The sequence below is a fragment of the Piliocolobus tephrosceles genome, chromosome 5 (genome assembly GCF_002776525.5).
Source record: "Piliocolobus tephrosceles isolate RC106 chromosome 5, ASM277652v3, whole genome shotgun sequence".
In the NCBI taxonomy this organism is placed as follows: domain Eukaryota; kingdom Metazoa; phylum Chordata; class Mammalia; order Primates; family Cercopithecidae; genus Piliocolobus; species Piliocolobus tephrosceles.
Window position 1 is genome coordinate 87,724,038 of NC_045438.1, and position 25,178 is coordinate 87,749,215.

The following is a 25,178-nucleotide window of genomic DNA, read 5'->3' on the forward strand; positions in this document are numbered from 1 at the left end:
TATGCACATGTACCCTAGAACTTAAAGTATAATAAAAAAAAAAAATAATAATAATAAGAAAAAAAAAAAAATATTACCTTTTATTTTAGTTTTGAGGCAGGGTCTCACTCTGTCACTCAGGCTGGAGTACAGTGGTGTGATCACAGTTGATTGCAGTCATGACTTCTGAAGGCCTCAAGTCATCCTCCTTCCTCAGCCTCCCAAGGGACTACAGGCAAGTTCCACCATGCCTAACTATTTTTCTATTTTTTAGAGATGAGGTTTCACCATGTTGCCCACGCTGGTCTTGAACTCCTGGGCTCAAGCTATCCACCCACCTTCTCCTCCCAAAATTCTAGAATTACAGGAGTAAAACACCGCCCCCAAGCCCAAATCTCACCTTTTAATTAACAACACAAGGCAGATTGATTTTACCAGTTCTAAGGTATATTTTTCCTCAGCAAACAGGTATGGAGATTGTACATGTCAAGCACTACTTTGGGCAAGAGTGAGGCTGCGATGAGTGAGGACGCAGAATCCCTGCCCTCATGGAGTTTACCTTCTAGTAGGGAGAGACAGGTCACATACACAAAGAAGCATTTTATAAAGTCACATTCATGTGTGAAAAAATAAAATATGAAAATAAGGCAGAGAGGGTCTATAATTGGGGTGGGGCTGCTTTCACTGAGGCAGTCTGAGATGATATTTGACTGAAGTCTTGAAAGAAAAGACTAAAGAAGAGATAAACCATCAACAGTTACATGCCAAATACCATTCTAGCCACTTTTCATATATTAACTCATATGAACCTCCTAACAGCCCTCTGGAGTCTGTGGTCATCCAGATCTGGGAGAAGAGCATGGCAAGCAGGAGAAATAGCAAGTGCAAGCCTTTGCAGCAAGACCAAGTCTGGTGTGTTTGAGTGGCAAAAAAGAGACTGGTATGGCTGGAGATGAGGGCCGTGGGGTTGAGAGTTCGGCAGGGGCCCAGTCAGAAACTTGGGTTTTCTTCTGATGGCAGGCAGAAGGTTTTGTAAGACCTTACACAGGAGAATATCAAGATCTGGTTTATACTCCAGGAGTTCTCCTGGCCTCTATGTGAAGTATGGAGAGTAGGGACAAGGGTGGAGATGGCAAGGCTGGGTACCAGGATGTTGTGCTGAGAGATGGAAATTCTGATGACAATAAGATGTCGTCAGAATCTGGCTCTATGCTAGAAGTAAGGCTAACAAGACTGGCTGATGAATTAGAGGGGAGCTGTGAGAAAAAGGAAGAAACAAGGACTACTCTTGGTTTCTAGCGTGAGCACTAAATGGATAGTGGTGCCACTGTTAAGATGCAGACTTGGAGACAGTGAATTAGGGGAAAAGAATGACAGTTAAAGCTTTGTTTAGTCCATGTTAAGTATGCAGTGAAAATTATATAACTAGGGTTGTCTAGTAGTTGTTGGAGATATGAAACCAGAATTAAAGAGATTGGCCAACTTAACATATGATTTTGAGAGTTACCAGTTTAGACATGCTATTGACAGGCATGGGCTAAATGAGAACACTCATGGAGAAGGGGGAGAGCAGATCTTTGGGAAATTCCAAAATTAAGAGTTATGAGAAAGGAGGAAAAACCAGCCAAAACAGACTGAAGAGGAGGGGTCAGTGAGGTAGGAGGAAAACCCAGCAATTGCAGTGTCATGGAGCCTACAGTACAAAAAGTTTGTAGTAGGATGGAGTAATGAACTACATCTGATACTGTCTAGAGGCTAAGGGAAGATAGACTGATACTGACTTTCCAAGATGTAACTCATGTGTGACCTTCATAAAAGCAATTTTAGTGGTAGGTTAGGTTTAAATCTCCAAATATAACGGGTTAAGAAAAGATAGGAGATGAGGAAACTGGACTCTGCTAAGAAAAAAAAAAAAAAACTATTTGATTTTTTGAAAAATATTTAAGGATAAAATACATTCATAAACTTTATTCCACCTAGTTTCAAAACACCTCACTATTAACACAAGTCTCTATATAGGAGTTTTGTCATTATTTTTTTCTAACATGATTTATTCAATATTTCACTTCTTTTAAAAAACTTGGATATTGGTAGATCCAGCCTATTAGATCATACACCTTAGATTCTCCCCAAAAGAACTGACAAGAAAAGCTTATGACAAAAATATAACTTTGATACATTCTAATTATTTTTCTCAGAACAATACATGAAGAACTATTAGTACATAAGTTTCGGAAAGATGATTCTATTAAGTATCTTACATTTTTACACCTAAGCAAAACGCTTTTTAGTTGTGGTATTTTTCCAGTTTATTTTTATTCTGCCTTCTTTGTTCTTTTCTTTGCAGCCTTGTTTATACCATAAGATACAGACACAGTGCACCCTTTGCCCTTCCAACAAGATAGTTGCCATTTTGATCTGCCAATCAAACTCAAGGGTCTGCCCTGAAAGTTGAAACAATCGATCATAGTTTGAACACTTGGGCGGTGTCAACTAATTTTAGTCACCAGGCCTGGGTTGATGTGAGGAGTGATTGGCAAGACACTTGTCCAAGACCAAGCGAGGGTTACGACTGTCCTTATGGTTAACAACTGCACAAATAGAAACAGGCTGAATTTGTGAACGAAGTTTCAACAAATTATTTGGAGTATGAGTCTGCCTCCTATCTGTATTTATTATTCCAGCTCTTGGCATAATGAGGATTAAAAACTCTGTTTACTTGAAGCTTTTCCCACTAAAGGACAAGTGATGCTTTCACTTTCCAGCTCTGTGTGTACATAACCAACCATATGCCTAATTTAAGACACCACCTAAACAAAACCCCCAAACAACCCCTCACCCTAACTGACATGAGATGTGTATGAGAGGCAAGTTTCCTGACTTTACCTTCCCTCTTTCATTAAATTTTTGTGATAGGGAAGGATTGAGTGAAATCCTACCTCCAAATTAGAACAAACACATTAAAAAACAAATATAGGAAATGAAAAGTTTAGAGCCTTGGCAAGTCTCTCCTCTCCCTATAAATTGCTGCTTTTGTAAAGGAGCCCACCCAGGACTTTAGACAATACAATGGGAGTGTGTGTCTAGGAATCTTTGGTAAAGTTTCTGGATGGGAACAAATAAGGCTGTTTGCTACCTTTCAGTTGCCTTACACATCAGACACTGGCACAGAGAATGACACACAATGAGATTATTCAGGGTTTATTGCCCTTCTTGCTTGGCATGCTCCCACCTGACTGCTATTGGCTTGGAAGCCAGGGAAATGTAAGTATGTCAAGATTTTATTGGGCCAGTTGCTGCCAGCAAAGCAGCTTCCAAGTTTCCCAATTTTTGTGCCCAGAATCCCGTCAGTTCCATCTCAACCCACAATTCAGAGTAAGCGAGTGGTTTTCCTGATGGCAACAAATTGCCATTCCTTAATCTATTCTGTCAAGAATTGACAAAGTTCTATAGTTGACTGAAGCAATGATAAAATAGACTCAAGGTGTTACAAGTACAAAATATAAAAATGTTGACCTTTAAAACATTTTTTAATTAAAATATGATTGATAACAATTTAAATAAATTTTAAATCTTTAGTTTTCAATTATGAAAATATTGTTTCATATTGAATGAAACATACATTTATTTTCATAATTGAAAACTAAAATTGTAGAAATGACAACAGCATTGTAAAATTGTAAAATTGTAGAAATGACAACAGCATATCAAGTAAAACAATCCCTTCTTCCCAACCTCACTCCTCACTGATGATGTTTTAAGGATTTATGCCTTCAGAAATTTTATTCTACAGATATAATCCTATGTATTTGTAAATAATACATACACATATGTACATTCTATTATTTCAAAAAAAAAAAGGAATTGTAGGACCAGACGCAGTGGCTCATACCTGTAATCCCAACAATTTGAAAGGCTAAGTTAGGAGGATCGCTTGAAGGCAGGAGTTTGAGATCAGTCTGGGCAACATAGAGAGACCCTGTCTCTACAAAAAAATAAAAATAAAATTAACCAGGCGTTGTGGCACCTGTCTGTAGTCCCGGCTACTTGGGAGGCTGAGGTAGGAGGATCATTTGACCCCAGGAGTTTGAGGCTGCAGTGAGCTGTGATTGGACCACTACACTCTGGCCTGGGCAACAGAGAAATACCCTGTCTCAAAAAAAAAAAAAAGGAATTGTAGTATTGTGCTTTGCTATTTTTTACTTAAATTTGTCATAAACATTTCTCCATGACATACATAGCACATTAGAGATACTTAAAGTGATTTTTCCAGTCGTTCTCTTACAATGCCATGTAAATATACAAATGAAGATGTGAGATACAGACCTGGAATATCACTCACATTGCTTATTGACTCACAAACATTTATTGAGTCCATTCTATGTGCTAGACAGAGTTTGATTTTTCCCACTTAAGATAGTGCCTACACATTTGATGGTAAGAAAGGTGAGAATTTGACTCTAGTTACTCTCAACACCTCTCCCACTCGCTCTTACTTCTCTACATCTTCCAAAATAGTTATATAACTTTTGTCAAACCTGTTCTCAAGTTTTCCATTATTATGCCCATGTGAATGTTACTCTCAGCTGAGCCACATGATGTATAACTTCTCCTTCCTGCCTCAGCATTTCTGAGGGGCAGTATAGCAGGCAATAAGAGCACTGACCCTGAACCCTGGCTCGTATCTCATTTTCTCCATTACTAACTGGGATGACCATGGGCAATAATTGTTACTTCTCTGTGCCTCAGCTTTTTCATAATAGCAGCTGCTCCACAACACTTCTATAAGGTTAGAATGAATTGCTATATACAAAATGCTTAGAACAGGGCTTGGAAACAGTAAATTTTATGTAAGGTGTTTTTTTTTGTTTTGTATTTTTTTATTATACTTTATGTTCTAGGGTACATGTGCACAACGTGCAGGTTTGTTACCTATATATACATGGGCCATGTTGGTGTGCTGCACCCATTAACTCGTCATTTATATTAAGTATATCTCCTAATGCTATCCCTCCTGCCTCCCTCATCCCATAATAGGCCCCAGTGTGTGATGTTCCCATTCCTGTGTCCAAGAGGTCTCATTGTTCAATTCCCACCTATGAGTGAGAACATGCGGTGTTTGGTCTTCTGTTCTTGTGATAGTTTGCTGAGAATGATGGTTTCCAGTTGCATCCATGTGCCTACAAAGGACACAAACTCATCCTTTTTTGTGACTGCATAGTATTCCATGGTGTACATGTGCACATTTTCTTAATCCATTCTGTCATTGATGGACATTTGGGTTGGTTCCAAGTCTTAGCTATTGTGAATAGTGCCACAATAAATGTACATGTGCATGTGTCTTTATAGTAGCATGACTTATAATCCTTTGGGTATATACCCAGCAATGGGATGGCTGGGTCAAATGGTATTTCTAGTTCTAGATCCTCGAGGAATCACCACACTGTCTTCTACAATGGTTGAACTAGTTTACAGTCCCACCAACAGTGTAAAAGTGTTCCTATTTCTCCACATCCTCTCCAGCACCTGTTGTTTCCTGACTTTTTAATGATTGCCATTCTAATGTGAGATGGTATCTCATTGCGGTTTTGATTCGCATTTCTCTGATGGCGAGTGATGATGAGCATTTTTTCATGTGTCTGTTGGTTGCATAAATATCTTCTTTTGAGAAGTGCCTGTTCATATCCTTTACCCACTTTTTGATGAGGTTGTTTATATTATAGTCTCCCAAAAAAGGATATAAGGGAGGTACTTTTTAAAAAAATCTTGTCTTTTTATTTTATACTCTCACTTTATCAATAATTTGGCTGTGTGTATAAATCGAGGTTGAAGATCGCTTTATTCACCTCAGAATTTGAAAACATTTCCATCGTTTTCTGGCTATATAGGGTTCTTTTACCATTCCATGTTCTGTTTTTATGTATGTAATCCATTTTCATTTGTGTTTGCTTATTTATTTTTTTCTGTTTAGTTTTGTTTTCTCTCTCTGGAAATTTTTAGTATCTCCTCTTCACACCTAGTTATTTCACTGTTTCATAAAGATATGCCTGGATATGGGTCTTTCTTAATGATTGTGCAGGGAACTTGGTGAGCTCTTTTAAATCTGGAGATCACATCCTTTAGTTGGGAGAGTTCTTGTATTTTTTTTTTTTTATTATTATTTACTTCTCTCTAGTTTTTCTGCATGGTATTTCTGGAACTCCTATTAGTAACATATCCACTTTCCTAAAGAAAATCTCTGGTTTCTCATCTTTTGCCTTCTGTTTTTCATCTTTTTACCTTTTCATTTTAATTTTGAAATATTTCCTCAACTTTACTTTGCAGCTCTTCTATTGAAACCTTTATTTTAGTATGTTTCATATTTCATTAAATTTATTCTTCCCTGACTGGTCCTTCTTCTGTTTTTTTTTTTTTTTTTTTTACCTTTACTTTCAGTTCAGAGGTACATGTGCAGTTTTGTTGCATAGGTAAATGTATGTCATGGGGATATATTATACAGACTATTGCATCACCCAGGTATTAAGCCTAGTACCCATTAGTTATTTTTCCTGATCTTCTCCCTTCTCCTATCCGCCACCCTCTGATAGGCCCCAGTGTGTTTTGTTCCCCTCTGTGTGTCCATATGTTTAGCTCTCACTTATACGTGAGAACATGCAGTATTTGGTTTTCTGTTTCTGCATTACTGTGCTAAGGATAATGGCCTTCTGCTCCATCCATGCTCCTGCAAAGGATATGAGCTCATTCTTTTTTATGACTGCATAGTATTCCATGGTGTATATATACCACATTTTCTTTATCCAGTCTATCGCTAATGAGCATTTAGGTTGATTCCATGTCTTTGCTATTGTGAATAGTGCTGCAATGAACATACATGTGCATGTGTCTTTATAATAGAATGATTTATATTCCTTTGGGTAAGTAACCAGTAATGGGATTGCTGGGTCAAATGAAATTTTTGCCTTTAGGTCTTTGAGAAATTGCCACATTGTCTTCCATAATGGCTGAACTGATTTACACTCCCACAGTGTGTAAGCATTCCTTTTTCTCCACAACCTTGCCAGCATCTGTTGTTTTTGACTTTTTAATAATGGACATTCTGACTGGTATGAGGTGGTATCTCATTGTGGTTTTAATTTGCCTTTCTCTAATGATTGATCAGTGATGTTGAGATTTGAACATTTTTTTTTTTTTTTATGATTGCTGGCCACATGTATGTCTTCTTTTGAGAAGTGTCTTTTCATGTCCTTTAGGAACTTAAATTTACAAGAAACAGAAAGAACCCATTAAAAAGTAGCTCTTAATATTTTTTAATAACATGTTATAGTTAAATGACTAGTATATCTTATATGCTAATATTAACATTTTAGAATTGTCCCAGTTCTTTTCATTGCTTTGTTATGTCAAATTCCCTGTTTACTTGTTTGTTTAGATGTCTGTCTTCCATGTTAGAGGCTCCCACAAAGAGTAAACTTCCACCTTCCTGGACAAGAGAGAGAACTTGTAAGGTCTAACTGCTCCTCACATAAACTTTTAACCAATCATGCTGTTTTTACTTCTGCCCCTGACCTTTTGTTACCTGATGTGATGCCTACATTCCATAGCCAAATTTTTACCCTTCTCTAACTTTGCTTATCTTTAAGGAACAGGATGCCTACTGTAAGAAGTTCCCTTTGTAATCAGACCACCTGAGACTCATTAGAACCAAGATAGCCTATCAAATGACTTAAAAAGACCTTAAGCTTCATTATAATCTCATTTCCATCTAGATGACACCCTCACCAGTGCCATGACAGTTGATAATCACCATGACAACAACTAGAAGAAGTCATAAAAGGAAAAAAGGAAGGACAGCACTACTGGTTCAGAGAAGTTTACTACCTTATTCTGGAAAAGACATGAATATTGCTCCTTTTACTTTTCCTGTACAAACTCTTCATTAAAGACACTCTGTATTTTAACCTCGTCATCCTTCACTAGTTGAGATTTGCAAGCCGTGTTCCCACTTCTCTATTCCTTGGCCATTGAATACATCTTGCAATACGTAATTGGGAACATCCCATCTTTTGGGGCCACTGGGTTTATTAGTAATATTTTGCTTTTATAGAACCTTGGAACTCCAATTCCTGGGCCTTTCTCCAGTTCAGTGACATGAATTGCTTATGTCTTAGTGTCTTTCTGTATTCTCCCCTACAGGCACATAGGTTTCTTCACTCTGTTAAGTCAATGTTCACCGTTCCTTTTAAGTTCCTTCTTCAATTTTTGTGGATGTCTTCATTTGCTTCCATCTTCTCTAGTGTTTTCTTTGTCTCTCTGTGTTATACTTTATTACTATTTATTTGCTTATCTTGCTCTAGCCTCATTTTAATTGGCTTTCAGGGGAGACTAGAGATAAACATATGTGTTCAGACTATTATGTTTAACCTGAAGTCTGTAACATTTTTCAATAAACACTTTTAAAATTCAGAACATTTATTCAGTGCCTACTATATGCCAAGCTCTTGGCTGAGAAGCTGCTTCTTGAATTTTTAGTGCTTGCAATGATTATTGAAAATATATTTCAGGCTTCATTAAAACAAACTCCTTGTGTATTTCTGCCAAGCAAAAAATATATTAAGTAAGTGATTCTTTTTGGCCTGTTGGAGTTACTGAATATGTCCAAAAGGAAACATTTAAACAATATTATGTTATAAAGTTATCATAAGTCAGATTGCTTTTCTTCCATCTAGTATAATTCAGAGTGCTTTTTACTTTTTACGTCTTCATGCTTGTGAGTGTATGTGTGCAAGTGTGTATAAGTGTGTGAGTGTGGAGATGTGCATTTGTACTTGAAAGTGTACGTGTGAGAATGTGTCTGTGTGATGTGTGCCTGTGAGAGTGTGCATGTGTGTGTATGAATTTATGTGTGTACGGGGCATAAGAGTGCCTATATGTCTATCTGTGTGTGTCACTGCATGTGTGTGCGTGTGTGTGCGTGTGTGTGTGTGTTTATGGCACAAGTAGGAAACAACTCTGCTGGTGACACTAACACCAAGGTCCTCATAATCCCTCCATGCTCCTGTTCCTCCACTTATAAAACTAGAATTACCATTCATCTTGTAGATATTGAAATGCATCATATTATAAAACACTGGGAAATAGCTCTATTAGACATAAAATAAACTGCCGCCTATAAAACTGGGATTAATGAAATGTTAGAAGCAAAGGTGTTTTTACTCCTGAGGCTTATGTTCCACTCAGGCAGGATTACTGGGTCTGGATTTGTTCTTGCTTCCTGGAATTATATTGCTTTTCCATCTGAGAACCCAGTTTCCAGTTAAGGAATTATGTTGATTAGCTACCAAGGGGTTGCCTTTGTTCTTTGCCCAGAGGACTGGTGGCAAAACAGAGAGAGGAAGAAATTGGAAAGCAGCTCATCTTTAGTACTAAAGGGCCTCCAGGGAGATCACTGTAAAAATTAAATAAAAGTGAATAAATAAAACTTCTCTTAAAACCTTGCTATATAACACCAGGAATGTTCATATAACTATGGAGCTATTTATTCTACATTCAGAGATATAAATGAAATACTTCTTTCAACCTGATAGCATAAGGTTTTAGATAACAAATATGCCATCCTTCAATCTCAAGTAAAGAAACACTTACTTCATTCAACAGTTAAGTGAGCTGCTATCTGGCCCTCATTATATCTGTGATTTAGAAGGACTATGCAGGCCTGTGTTGTCCACATCAGAGACTACCAATATAAAATGCAGTAAATGGGATTTTTATCTTTCAGCACGCCTCAGAGTTCTTGCACAAGATACACTTCTCAGTCTGCATATCATCAATCTAACGCAAACTATTATCTCTGCACAAGAGACTAAACCGAAAGCTCTTATGCTCAGCATCATACGTAAACGTACCTGACACTCACAGTTCCTGGGATTCCTCGAAACTCTCTGGGCCATGCAAGATGTTCCATGCTGTGACAAACCTGGGCTGAAAGTAAAAGTGCACTATCTCATGAGAAGTTTGTTGACAGGTTGGGGAGTGAACATTTCACCAAAAATCAAACTGTGATTTGTTCCCAGGCTTCCAAATTAGCTGGTAAATGCTGGCATATCAGTAGTAAGATTATCCTTAAAAGTCAAGCTCAAGGTCTGTACTTTTGTTTCTTGCAATTAAAAAGATATGCATGGAAACCTTATATTGTTTTCATTTGCTAGCAATATTATTTACAGATTCTAAAATAATTGAATTTAAGCCTCTTTAAAAAATAATAAGAATTTATATCTTTGGCAAAACACAGAATAATGGGCAACTTACACCACCATTTTGACCTTCTATAATTTGATATGTTATCTTGCTTTTAAAAGGTCTTTTCTTACAAAACTATTTTCAGGGTGAATGTTCAACATAGTTCTAACTTTTAATATTTAGTGCCCTCCTGTTCTTTGAATCACTGAGCTCATTTTCTCCTAAGTTAAGGAGCTTTGATAATCACATTAGGAATATTCATTGGGTCTAAAGTTTCTAGACTTCACCAACACTCACTTTGTAATAAATGAATAAACCTCCTGATTTCAAGAGTAAGCAGTGAGTGAAGCCTGCGGTTCTAGCAAGGTGTCTGTGAAGTCAGATCACATATTAGATGCCTCTTGGGCAATTAGCTTATCCATAAACTGCTGGGACACGATCTCTGGTCTTACAAATGCACTCTCAAAGACACAAGATAATTCAGAAAGCTGTGTGTGTGTGTGTGTGTGTATAAAACTTTATAAATTAAATTAAATTATTGAATTTTCTGTGTTACTCAATGTGTACCTTGTTTTGAGAGAAAGTGACAGCACATTACTTTTTATTTATTTTTATTTATTTTTTTTTTGAGATGGAGTCTCGCTCTGTTGCCCAGGCTGGAGTGCAGTGGCCGGATCTCAGCTCACTACAAGCTCTGCCTCCCGGGTTTATGCCATTCTCCTGCCTCAGCCTCCCCAGCAGCTGGGACTAGAGGCGTCCGCCACCTCGCCCAGCTAGTTTTTCTGTATTTTTTTAGTAGAGACAGGGTTTCACCACGTTAGCCAGGATGGTCTCGATCTCCTGACCTCGTGATCCACCCGTCTCGGCCTCCTAAAGTGCTGGGATTACAGGCTTGAACCACCGTGCCCGGCCCACATAACTTTTTAAATCAACTTGGTTCACTTTAAGATTGAAATATAAAGAAAGAGATTGATCACTACCACAGGTCCTCTGTTGCATGTATAGCTTCTAGGTTAACATTGATAGTGTAAATATTAGGAAAAGGACTGTCATAAAGTATGAAAAGGAAGTAGATTAAATGTATCAAGTTCATACAGATATTTGGAATGTTAAACCAAATAATTCAACACAATTGAAATAATCAATTCATTCAAGTAAAACACTTACCTGTAAAGACATGCTTTTTATTATTTCAATAATTTGAAAAAAGACATTTTTCAACTAGACTTTTGCAAACTGATGTCAATTCCATTGTCTCTAGATAATAACAAGATGAACAGACCCCAGAATCTCAAGAGGACTTCTTTTGCATTTGTTTTCTGAAGCCTTGGAAAGTCTTCACTGACCATACTAAGTAAGTTAAAAAACCACATATTTATTTCCAAATAGTTAAACTGGCTCTGGCCAACATCTATTTTGGGAATTGCATGCTGCCAACATAAAGAATTCCCCACATCATTTCTGTTATAAAGCTATTCTTCATTTCCTGCCCTATAGTGGAGCTGTGCTTTCATTTTTTATTTCCCTCATGAATTTGGCTGTCTTATAGTGAAGAGGGAGAGGCAGTGATTTCTTTATTTTGAGGCCATCTTTCAGACAGTAAGCTGCCAAACTCATTCGAGTATTTTCCAAGAACTGGCATTCTTATACTTCACCTTGTAGCTGTCCGGGAGATATCCCAGAAACTTCATTTATTGGGTACAATAAAACTCATGGCTTCAACATAATTCTTTTCCTATAAAAGTAAAGGTATGTGCAAGACATATTGAGAAGAGCAAATATGTAGATAAAAGGCTCACAGAAACTTCTTCTCTTTCCACCCATTGCAGGCATTAGCAATGCCAACATTTGCTAGAAACTGACCATGGCTGTGATGTGAGCATTACAACCCAGTTTGAGGTTGTGAAAATTACAACCCAGTTTGAGGTTGTCGAGGTCTCAGTGTATATTGTGCTGATAGAGCTAACAATGAGCACTAATTTCTGCTCCAACCCAAAGGGACTGTGAATCTGTACTATCTTTTGGCTACTCAAACACAGCAGCAGGCCTGTGAGAAGCAAGCCAGGAACATTAGACTGAGGCAAAGGGAAGGCATCTTTTGCCCCAGAATCAGTACTTGCAAACCTTTCTAGCATGGTAAACCTGCGCTGACATTTTGTTTAACATTTATTTTAAGTTCAAAGGTACATGTGCAGGTTTGTTACATAGGTAAATATGTGTCATGGGGATTTGCTGTATAGATTATTTCATCATCCAGGTATTAAGACTAGTCCCCATTAGTTATTTTTCCTGATTCTTTCCCTCATTCCACCCTCCACTCTGCAATAAGCACCAGTGTGTATTGTTTCCCTCTATGTGCCCATGTGTTCTCATCATTTAGTTCTCACTTATAAGTAAGAACATGTGGTATTTGGTTTTCTGTTCATGCATTAATTTGCTAAGGATAATTACCCCTGATATTTCTAAGGTTTTGGTAAAACTACCAATGGAGGCCCATATACCATATACTTAAATACTTAAAATGTATAAAACTAATAAACAACTACATAATATATTCTCTCCTTCTACCTTGACAAGTATATCCTCATGATGACATAAAAGACCAGGTTCAAATTGAGAATTCTTGGACTTCGTGGAGTTAATTTAGACTACAATGTGAATGATAAATTTGAGGAAGTAGCTTTTAATGGGAAGGGGTGGAACTGTATTACAGTGTCCTGACGAAAAACACAGAGAAGATATATGGAAACACTGGGACAAATATAACACTTTGTAACTTTTTCAAATGCAGTTTTGCTGTGCTACTTAGGATAAAAATGTCAGACACAGAAACACTCCTACAGATCTTTTTCCAGAGGTCTCTTTTGGGCCTCATTTGGGCTTTAAATGAGGCCTGCAGGTGTGTTTGGCTAACTCAAAACCTAGTCTGTCTTTCCATCCCCTCTCTCACTGCTTCGCTCTGGATGGCTCCAAGCAAGTGAGAGAGCCCTGTCTTCCCCAAGCCCACACTGTGTTGTCCTGTTGACCCAGGCTGCCTGGAGATTTTCTCTACCCTCTACTCCTTGTCAGACCTTCTAGCCTTCTTTTCCTGTCCTACCACACTCAGTTTAAATAGAAAGAGGAAAATCTCCTCCTTCAAGCTTTCCTTAGGCATCCCAGAATTGACTCCTTTCTCTTTGGATCACGGAACCTGCCCTGTGTCTCCCTACACTGCTTTATCCTGTTGATCTTTGAGTACTTGTCTTGTATCATTACTAAACTGAGTGCTTCCAAGGTGGATATGTTGGCTCAGTCATCTTTGTATCCTTTGTATATCACCCTCTATAGTTCCAGGAGCATATTAATGTGCAGATAATATGGTTTTGTTTGTTTTTTTGAGACGGAGTCTCTCTGTCGCCAGGGCTGGAGTGCAATGGCATGATCTCGTGTCACTGCAACCTCCGTCTCCTGGGTTCAAGCAATTCTCCTGCCTCACCCTCCTGAGTAGCTGGGATTACAGGCATCCGCCACTACACCCAGCTAATTTTTTGTATTTTTAGTAGAGACAGGGTTTCACCATGTTGGCCAGGCTGGTCTTGAACTCTTAATCTCGTGATTCGCCCGCCTCAGCCTCCCAAAGTGCTGGGATTACAGGTGTGAGCCACCGTGCCTGGCCAATATGTTTTAAATTACAGATGAATAAGTAATGAAAATGAGCTTTTGACCTGAAGAAACTTATCTGCTATTTGAGGAGATAATTCTGAAACACAAGACAATATGTAATTAGATCTTAGTTTCATCTTCATTGTTGCTATCATGTGTTTAAAGCTGGGTGGCAATTCCTATGCTTGGGATTTTGAAGAGAAGATCTAGAGTGCTGCGGTGATGGGAAAGCCTTCATAAAAGAGTGGGGCACGACCTTAACCAACTTAAGGATAGAATATAGCACAAAGTAATAACACTGGTAGCTAACACTTACTGAAAAACATATTTTGTGCCGACATGGTATAAAGTACATGATTGTATTTAATTCTCATAATATTCCTATAGTAACTATTTTTATCCTCATTTAACTGTTGAGGAAACAGAAGCTTTAGCCTTAGAGTTACTGACTACTATCCCAACATCAGGGAAGAGATAAAATTTGAACTGCTGTGTCATGTTGCTTTCAGGAGTAAGTGCTGATAAACGGGAGGGCAGGAATGGTTTGCTGAATGAATAAGCAATCAAATAATAGCTAATAGGAAAGAAAGACAAGGGGTGGGCATTCCAGTAAAAAACTCAAGGCTGTGAGAAGACTGACTTTGAAGTCACAGAAAGTTTGCAGTGGGAAGATTAGGGAGAGGGGTTTTATTCCCAACACAGGATGAAATGAAATGTGGATTCTTTTCAAACTTTTATTTAGTTTCAGGAGTACATGGGCAGGTTTGTTATATAGCTAAATTGCATGTCATTGGCGGTTTGGTGTGCAGATTATTTTGTCATCCAGGCAATCAGTGTAATACCCAATAGGTAGTTTTTTTTAATCCTAAGTCTCCTTCTACCCTCCTCTCAAAAGGTTGTCATTTTTGAGAGAAGAGTTGTTTTTTCACTTTGATTATTGTTCAGTTTTATATTCTCCCTTGTATGTTATGATTTCATCAGATTGGATTGCTCAGGTCACTCTTCTCATTGCCCAACAGTAATTGTTAATCTAAAGTTATGGACTGAAAAAATAATTCTCAACACAAATCCACCAGACAATACCATAGGCAAGGAAGCATTATCTGCTACCAGGGCTACTAGGCACTATTCTTCTTCAAATACATATTCTTAGGTTTACCTAACCAATCATTTTTTCTTTCCTTTATAAATGCCCTAAAAAATGACTTGAATAGTACTAAGGTCTTTTGTGAACATTAAGGATGTTACGGGATTTTTTTCCTAGGATTCTTTAAGTGTTTTTGGAAAGTAATACATCATATACAAATGAAGGTTAAACTTCAAGTTACAAGCAATATTTTATTACACAAGGAGAGAAATGTATTGTTATTTCATTTTTCTAAGTTTGCCCTGTGGCTTCTTATTACAGGCATCTGGCTATTTCTGTCACTGCGTTCCACATTTCTGACAAATGACTTAACACATGTCTACTCTGAACACTACAAACTTGGAAAAGTAAACCCACTTTGAGTTACCCACCACCTACCCATCCATCACCTGGGTAAGGCTGTGTGCCTCACATTATCATCTCCTTCAGAGTCCTGCCAGATGCTGGAATATGGAGCAGCACAGAGGGACAAGCAGATAACAAGGGTGTTGTAAAACGTGTCCATGGATAATGCACTTTAAACAATGTTAGTTTAATATCTCAAACCCATAACATAGATCCAACTTTAGAAGCAGAATGTAATGTGCTTGTCAAAAAAAAATACTGGCTTTGACTTAAAAAAAAAAAAGGTTGTGACACTCTACATTATATGTTTTGGTGGTTATTAATATTTGTTCTTAATTTGAGACCAAGACTAAATAGAAAAATATTATAATAGCCAACTGCATCTATCCAGGAAATGAGGGTGAATGGGGACGTGGTGGGTGGTAATTAAAGATTAGAAAGATAAAACAACTTTGGGGGAAATAAAAGGGAACAAATTGAAAGGAAAAATTGATATGCCTTGAATTCTTTATCAATATTAATAATAGCCAACCTTTACTGAGGGCCAGGCACTGTTTTAAATGCTTTACAGATAATATTTTATTTACTTATTACAATAATCCTTTAATTATTATCTCCCTTTTATTAATAACAGAAGTCTGGCATGGAGAGATTGAATGGCTTATTTTGACTCCCACACAAGTCACTGAGTGCTGGCAGCCACACCCTCCCCACTACACACCACTTTCTTAATGTTCCTTAGAGGAAAGTCAACTTCCTTAAAAGAAATGCTCTACTACTGTCCTCTGCCAAAAGATCATTCACCCTGCATGTGGGCTTCCAGCCTAAATCCAACCATCCCTCTTCTAGGGCTGGGCCTAATGTCTCAGTTCAAGGCAGACAAAGAATGGCTTTTACATAGACAGCCCATCTCTCTGCTCCTAAAAGTGGCTAATAGCAGGTGTGAAGGTTGTTGCTCATTATCTCCAGAGCCCTCAAAAGAAATATGTGTGTCACTCCCAACAAAAGAAATGTGTGTGTGTCACCCCTAAAGGGAACAAGCCATTTAGCATGGGAAAAAAAAAGTATGAGCTAAGATCTCACACAATGTAATTTTTTAAAAATGAAAAACAGCACTTTTGCAATCTTGAAATCATAGATTTAAAATTTCTCCTATAAATAAAGAAGCAAATGCAATATTCTCTTTTCTTCTTAGCAGCACCTCCTCCTCTCCATGTTTGGATCATAATATAGCTGTGTATATCCCACAGAGTGGATCAAAAACAATAAATGACCGTTTTCCCCAGATTAACTTTTTCCTTATATTTAGAGGTTTTGCATTTTAAAAGTGTGAGAACTGTATATATACACTCAGAGACCCATATTTGAGTTTCTTTCTCTATATTTTATAAAATTTACCTCTGGGACAATCTTGTAATGAAAATCTATATATGAGGGCCCACATCTTATCTTCTACCCTTCTACTTACCCCTTTCCATACGTATTTTAAATGAAAGGTGGTGGAACAACAACATAAACTTTCAAGAATTTCCCACTGATTTTGAACTGAGGCAGATGTAAGTTTGAATCACAGCTCTGCCCTTCCTAGCTCTGAGGCCAAAGGAAACTTTCAATTTACTTGTCTGCTAAATGGGGCTGTTGGGAGGAATATTTAAGAAAATAAGCCGAGTGCGATGTCTCATACCTGTAATCCCAACACTTTAGGAGGCCTAGGAGGGTGAAATGCTTGAGCTTAGGAGTTTGAGACCAGCCTGAGAAACATGGCAAAAACCTCTCTACGAGAAGGACAATAAAATAAAAAAAAGCCAGGTGTGGTGGTGTGCACCTGTGGTCCCAGCTACTCTGGAGGCTGAGGTGGTAGGATGCCTTTAGCCCAGGGTGGTGTGGGAGTGGAGGTTACAGTGAGCCAAAGTCGTGCCACAGCACTCCAGCCTTGGTGACAGAGCAAGACCCAATCTCAAAAAATATAATAATAATAATAATTATAAAATAAAGAAAACATACAGCAAGTCTGCATATGCATGTACCCTGAACATAGAAGGTGCTTAATGCATGATGATCCTTTATTATAAAGAAGTTACAAGCCAAATTGTATTTACACCTCAACACCTCCACACATATAGTCTCCAGCTAAACCACAAGAGAAATATTGTCCTAAATAAAACAATGTCTTGGTGGGAAAAGAGGTTAATGATGTCTTCTAGCAGTGCTTAAGCATTAAAATGTCTTTCTTCCAACACCTTTTTCCATTTTTTTATTGACAAATGCCACCTCCCAAGTGATGAGTAGGTAACACATGATCTATGAAAGAGCAGGCTCTCCATTTCTCTCACCACTACATTTCTTTGGAGGAGCAGGGTAATTAATATTGAGACACAGCCACTGCTTCCATCACCTGCATATCAATCAACTTCTGCAAGGCCAGAGTTCAATTAATTGATGTCACCCTGGAGGCACCCAAAGCAGTTAACAAGTCTCTAAACTTGGTGGAAAAACAAGCTTCAAGATCCAATCTCCCATAAATTCCCACTGCAGAGCTCCATCTCCTAATTTATCCTTATATGCCAAATACCCCTCTGTTAATACATACTTTGCAAGAGTAATGCGTGGAAGGCAGGTACTGAAAGGTCACAGCACATCAAAACGAAGGATTAGGACATAATACTTTTTATCTATGACTATTAGGAAATACCATTTTGTTTTAAATCTTATACTATAATCCATTTTTAAGAGAAAGCATGTCTTAACTGGGAAGTTTCACAAGGTAACACCCTTTTCACCAACATGCATTTCAGTATTTTTCCAAAAGAGAAGAAGTTCAGTGTTCCTGCTGTTAAATATAATTTGTTGACAAGATAGACCACAATGAGCCATGTATGATGGCCTTAGGTATTGTGGGGAGGAAGTAGCCAGGAGAAGATGTAGAGTGACAGTAGTGATGCTGGGATGAGGTAATATATGTTACTTGGTAAGGGGAGGGAAAACAGGTCAGCCAATGCTGTTCTATGGCCATTGACTCAAAAGCTTAATCCAAAGCACCTTGGCTGGGAATCTCTTTTTGATAGTCTCTCTGGAAACCTCCGAAGGGTCTGGAATCGTCTTAGGTCAGGCTGCAATAACAAAATACCATATAAACCACAGATTTATTTCTCATAGTTCTGGGTCCTGGGAAAACCAAGATCAAGGTCTAGTCAATTTGGTTCCCTGGTGAAATGGTCTTCCTGGCTTACAAATAACCATCTTCTAGCTGTGTCCTCACATAGGGAAGAGAGAGGGAGGGAGAAAGAGAGAGAGAGAGAGAGACAGAGACAGAGAGAGACAGAGAGAGAGCGTGCTCTGGTCTTTCTACAAGGGCATCAATCTCATTATGGGGTCCCCACCCTCATGACTTCATCTAAACTCAGTTACCTCCCAAAGCCCCCACTTTTGAATACCATCACATTGTGGGTTAGCGCTTCAACATACTGATTTTGGAAGGAGAGTACTAACATTCAGTCCATAACAGGGCTTTGTGCCGCTTGTGGAACAGAAAGAATGAAAGATGGTAACCAAACCTTTCAGTGAGAGAATTTGCAGATGGCAGTTATGGGAAAAGAGAATGGTCAATTTAGTGCTTATGGTTCAGGAATGACATCATATTATTTCTTTATTTTCTATGAAATAGACAGGCATCATCAGGTATAATAATAATTTTAATAAGACCTACCACAGTAACTGCACACATTTAATGGGATTATCTCCACTTCTGTACCCGGGGGGAAACTGGGGAGGTTTTTTGGTCACCCTCTCATCTTCCAACCTGTTGTTTTTCTGGTCTCTGAAATATTTTGTTTATTGGTCTATGTGATATTTGCCTATCTGGCTGTCACCTATGATGTAAGCCTCTTGAGATTAGAATTCATATTTTTTCTAGTTTGAATTAAACCAAGTGCTCAGAGGCAAAAATACTGGCATGTCAGTTTATATGGCAGTTCTTTTAGAATTTCTATATAGGTAACATATTTTAGTTTTCAATTTGTATTTTAATTTGGTGCTTAGTTTAGGAGAGAATACTCCTCATAGAATCTATCACCAATTTTGAAGCCATGCTGTCATGTAAACAAAACCAATTTTTCTAATCCCCAATAAAGTAAACTCAAGTGCAAAAAAGTTCAGTGTGCTTCAACTTATGCTGAAATGTATAAATACTTCTGTGTCTCATAAAACACAGTGCTAGGTATTTTGTAAGCCATTTGGTTTTGACATCATTCATTTTATTTTTAGGCTTTCATTTAGAGACAGATTTCTGAAAACGAATGCTATTATGTGATACCTTTTATAAATCAGAGTCATGATATAACAAATCTATGGAGTTGTGAAATCTACAAAGGTCAGCTGGGAGGGGTGAGTTGTATACTGACTTTTCATAACACTCTTTGGGCACCTCAGGGTTATATTCCATGTTCCCATCCTGGGCCCCACTGTGAAGGTTCTTCAGGACTGTTCATTTCATTTGTCATCTTTGCAACATGCATTTTGTGAGTTTAACTGATATAAAACTTATTTTTTCCATTTTTCTTTATTAGAAATTATGAGAGTACTTAACATATACAGATTTATCTTGCATAATAACTGTTGGTTAACCTTTCACTAAAGCAACTTTTGAAAAGTTATATCACTTTTCCCCTTTTCACTCAATTTTTTCCCTCAATATAACTATTTCTCCCCAAAACTCACTTAATCAACATGATATTAATCATGCATTCACATTATGTTTCAGGCAAAGATCCATTCACCAACTTACTTGATAACAGCAGTTTCTAATAAGAGTATCATATGAAATAAATTTGGATTGCCCTATGTGGATGAATCCAAAGTATTTTTCTTTGCAAACATACATAAGATGAGCGGGATAAAAAGGTACTATTTTCTATGATTCTCTCAACCACTGTATGTGTGAGCTATTTCCATGTGTTTCAAAGCCTCCTACTGTGTAGCATCTATCTTGTTCTAAAGATGTGTTTGTGTTATAACTTGTGTGTGTGTGTGTGTGTGTGTACACACACACAAGTGTGCCATGGGTAGATTGTTGCAGTAATGTTGCCCAGTTTCTTCAAACTTTCTTTTATCTACACCTTTGGGTGGTCTCCTTCCACTTTGGCAGAGCCTGGCTATACGACTTGCTTTGACCAATGGGAAAATAGCAAATGTAATGTAATCAGAGGCTTGAAAAGCACCTTTGCATTTGGGCTTGCCTTTCCTACTGCTTTGGAACCCTGACACCACCAGGGTGAGGAAGTCCAGGCCAGCCTCCTGGAGGAAGAGAGACACATGGAGCAGAGATAAACAATTCTAGAGGAGGTGCATTAGACCAGTGGTTCTCAAAATGTGATCCCCAGATTAGCAGCAGCAGTATCCCTTGTAAACTTGCTAGAAATGCAGATTCTCCAGCCTCACCCCTATCCTACTGAATCAAAAGCTTTGGATGTAATGCCTAATAATCTATGTTTTAAGGAGCCCTCTAGGTAATCTTAGTACATGTTCATGTCTGAGCATGAAGTCATAGAGATCTCTGAGAACCACTTCTCTAGACCAACCAGATGGCCAATTGCCAAACACATGAGTGGGGCCATCCTAGACCTGGGGTAGGCAAGGCACACAGTCGCAGCCATGTGTTTACATATTGCCGAGGGCTGCTTTCACACTACAACAGCCATGGGGAGTAGCTGCAACAGAGAAAACATGGCCTGAAAAGCCTAAAGTATTTGCCATCTGGAACTTTATAGAAAAACTTTGCCTACCACTGTCCTAGACCAAACAGTTCCAGCTGTGTCACCGGCTAACAAGAGACATCAGCCAAGCTGACCAGGATTTTTAAAAACTAGCCCATCTAACCAACAGAATTGTGAAAAAATAGTGGTTTGTTGTTTTAAACCATTAAAATTTGGGATGTGTTTGTCTACATCAAAACATGCATTTTGAGTGCAAGATAACCAGGTGCCCAAATAAGGTTACCTGTCTGAAAGTTGATCACTCTCACTGCCTTCTAGAAAATGGTTCCTTTGCCCTTCATCTCCAACCACCCACTCATAATCAAGGCTTCTCTTTTTTTTTTTTTTTTGGTGAGTACAATAACCTTTCATCACATTTTAATGTTCAAATTGTATTTATTTAATTTACAGTTACTGTTATTTCTAGAAATTTATTTAATCATTCATCTGATATGTTTTGCTATCTGTAAAAATCCTTTAGTATCTTGGATTTGACTGGAACATACCATTTAAACCATTAAAACTATGGAAATATTTGTGTAATTAAATGACTTTTCACTTAGCAGTTGAGTTAGCAAAAGGAAATAAAATTGTTAAAAATATAAAATCTCAGAAGAAACAGAAGGTGTTAGTGGTTATGTCTGTGTAGTGGGATTATGAATGCTTTTATTTTTTGTATGATTATATACTTTATTTTCTCATTTAAGTAACAATGAACACATATTATTTTTAAATCAGGACTCCCACCCTCCACAACAGATACTACTCATGTTAATTTTTCACTCAAACTTAGTCATGTCCTTTGTTCCAAAAAATATTACATATATTTTACGATTTTAAATGACTAACATCTGGGTTTATCTTTAGTACTTTATTATATATTGAACTTGAGGTGTATGGGGTGGGAGGAGGCCTAATTTGAGATATAAAATAGATAATTCCAAGTCGATTTCAGTCACAGAGCAAGCAACAGAAAGAACTGCCTCTTTGTAAGAGGTAGATAGTTCTAAAAGGTAGAGCCTTTGGAGGTGATTAGGTCATGATTGCAGAGCCCTTGTGAATGGGATTAGTGCCCTTATAAAGGAGGCTTTAGGGAGCCTTTTTGCCATTTCCTCCATGTGAGACACATAGTAGGTGCCATCTATGAGGGACGAGCTCTCACTAGACACTGAATATGCTGGCTTTTTGATCTTGGACTTTTCAGTCTCCAAAACTGTAAGCAATAAATTTCTCTGGTTTATAAGAACAAGTCTAAGGTATTTTGTTACAGCAGCCTGAATAGACTAAGGGAGGCCATTATACATGGCAGTGCGTGAGACTCTGAGACTCTGCAGTAGGGAGAAAGTGAAAAGAAAACATATTTCCTACTTGGTAGTGTTCTCCAGATCCTATGAAAATAGAAAAGGAGGAAGTAGATTTTAATAGGAATAGAAAGGTCATAAAGAAAGACATTTTGTGGGGAATGAAAGAGAAAGTTCAAGAACAATGCCAAGGTATGTTGAAAAATTCTCTTTTCTGTATCCTTTCAAATCTAGATGAGATCACCAACCCCACCTGGTACTGTTTAGATGAAGAAACTGGCAGAGACAGAGAGATGGACAAAATGACCTGTCGAAACTTCCAGCCTTACAGTTTTGTTAACATGAACTAGGAGTGTGAGATTTAACAAGTAAAATTTTTCCCTTTGTTTCAGGTTAAATATATTGATTCTTGATTATTCAAAGATGTGTGTGAGTGTTTGGGATTGGTTTGGATTTCCACTCATGGACAGATCCTAATAGTGTATCCTGCAAGTATTCTATGTGAAAGCTTTACTGAATAGATTGTTAATTGCATTTGCCAGCATGGCTCAAATGAGTCATGAATCTAATCAGAAGGCACCAGTCTATTTCAGAAAGTCCAGCTAGACCTTGTAAATTCTAGCAGCAGTAGATGGGGTGTGATGCTAGAGGTTATATGAAAATACACTCTGTACCACTTTTAAAATGTATGAAAGTGAAAGAGAAACTTTAAGTTTTTGACTAAATCAGAAAAAATATAAGTATTTTGTTCAGAGACCTATAAGATAAGGCAAGTCTACTTTGTTTTGTTAAGGCTATAGGATTTTTATGAGGCAGAAGATCTCATCAGTTTGCTAGTACCCCAGATGGGGTTGCTTGGGACTGATTCAGAGAAAAAATGTCTGGAATGGATCCAGATTTCAAGCTGGGGAAATAGCAGGAATTGCTTTCTCCTGACTATGTTCAGTGTTTTCAGTATAAATCACTTATCAGCCAGAGGTCTTTGTAACTTATGTACTAAGGTATTTTTTTGTGTGTGGAAAAAACGGTAACGGGGAAAAAATTAACTAATCTCTTTAATAAAGCTCTGGTATTCAAAGTTCTTTTGGACACAATTGCCAATACTTTCACCACCAAAGATAAGGTGAACTAGCAAGTCCATTGAGCCTAAAGGTCTTATATTCTTACAGCTGAGATGACAGCTGTCACTCACATACAAAATCTCCTATTGCCACAATATCCCCTGTGTTATCACTGGAAGGGTTTGGCTTAATTAATAATAATATTTTAGGGCTTCATACTAGTGTGAAATTACCTGGGAATATTCCAAAAACACTCTAGACATTCTCCTTCTTTTTCTGGAACTGACTTTTCTCAGGGTTTCTCTTTGGCAGTTACTTAGGCTAAGATTGCTTGGGTGCTCTTTGGCCTGGAGGAGTCTATGTTTTGGTTGGTCTCATCTACCAAAAAAGGCCTCTTATCTCTGAAACTATTTCAACTCTTCCCAAGAATTTAGGCCTAATAGTAGAGTGTCTTGTGATGACCTTACCTAATGTACTAGAAGGGTGAATAAATCACTGTAGCAAGTGTCTGGTAGACACAGCCACATGCTTCTTGGGAGTCGACTGCGCAGGTATTTGTCTCTAGCTGAAAGCAAAACCAAACTTGCTGATTGGCTGGAAAAGAAGAGAGGAAGCAGATCAGAGTCTGACCTCAGGGTTGGTGTCCAGGAAGTGCCTTCATGGTGGTGCCACACTGCTCTGAATGTTTCAGCTGATGGTAGGCATTTAGTCCTTGGCAGGTGTTCATCTACCCAGGCAAAACAAATCCCAGTGTCAGCTCACTTTTGCATTGCATGCTGAAAAGTGCTATAGTAGATTTCATGGGAGGACTCTGTTCTCTGGACTGTAAAGAATAATTGAAATTATCTTAGGGGGAAGGAAAAGAGAGGCCTTGAGAAAGAAGTTCATGAAAATGGAAGTGCTAGTTCTAGAAGAAATCTCAAATCTTATGTTTTGTTAAAATGCCATACTTGCCTTATAATGGGTGGAGAGTAAAACTGTGGCCCAGGTAGACATGACATCCTCCTCATCATATGAATTGTTTTTTCAGCACATATGCAAGGAACTTTGGTAACAGAAAGTTATAAGAACCAGTCCCAGTTTTCAAGGAAATGGACTAGAGAAGGATGGCTAACAACAGTGGAAATCGGAAGGGAAAATGGAATTGGACAAGGCAGGAATCTGTGAGTTCTTAATATGTGAGACCATGTTTCTCTCAAGCAGAGAGAAGGCAGTTTAAGCTTGTGTTTCAAAAGTGCCCATAAAACTTATGGTTTTATTCTTTGTTTTATTCTGCCTTTAATTTTAAGGAAAATTACCTGTGTGGACTATGATGTCAGAGAAAAGTGATTATTGATTCATTTACTGAATGACTCTTTGGTTTGCACATTTGAGTGGTGTTAGAATAGGAAAATAGAACAAACTTCACATAATCTGACAGTTTTCAGGAATCTCTTATTAGAATATTTGAGTTTAATTGGCTTATGCAATTAATTTCCTCTGCTTTTAATGACTTAAAAATTCTTCAGATGCACTGTATTTTACATTTTTATTCTCAATGACATACTATATTACACTGGGTTACTCTAAATCCCATCCGGACTGAGTCAAGAGGGGTTCCAGATGAGTGAATCAATTATTCATTACATATGGAAAGTGGCTACTTTATATAAATGCTGCAGCCCTATAAGTCCTGCATAAAATTTAAATGATTCTATTGACTCCTAATTAGCAATTA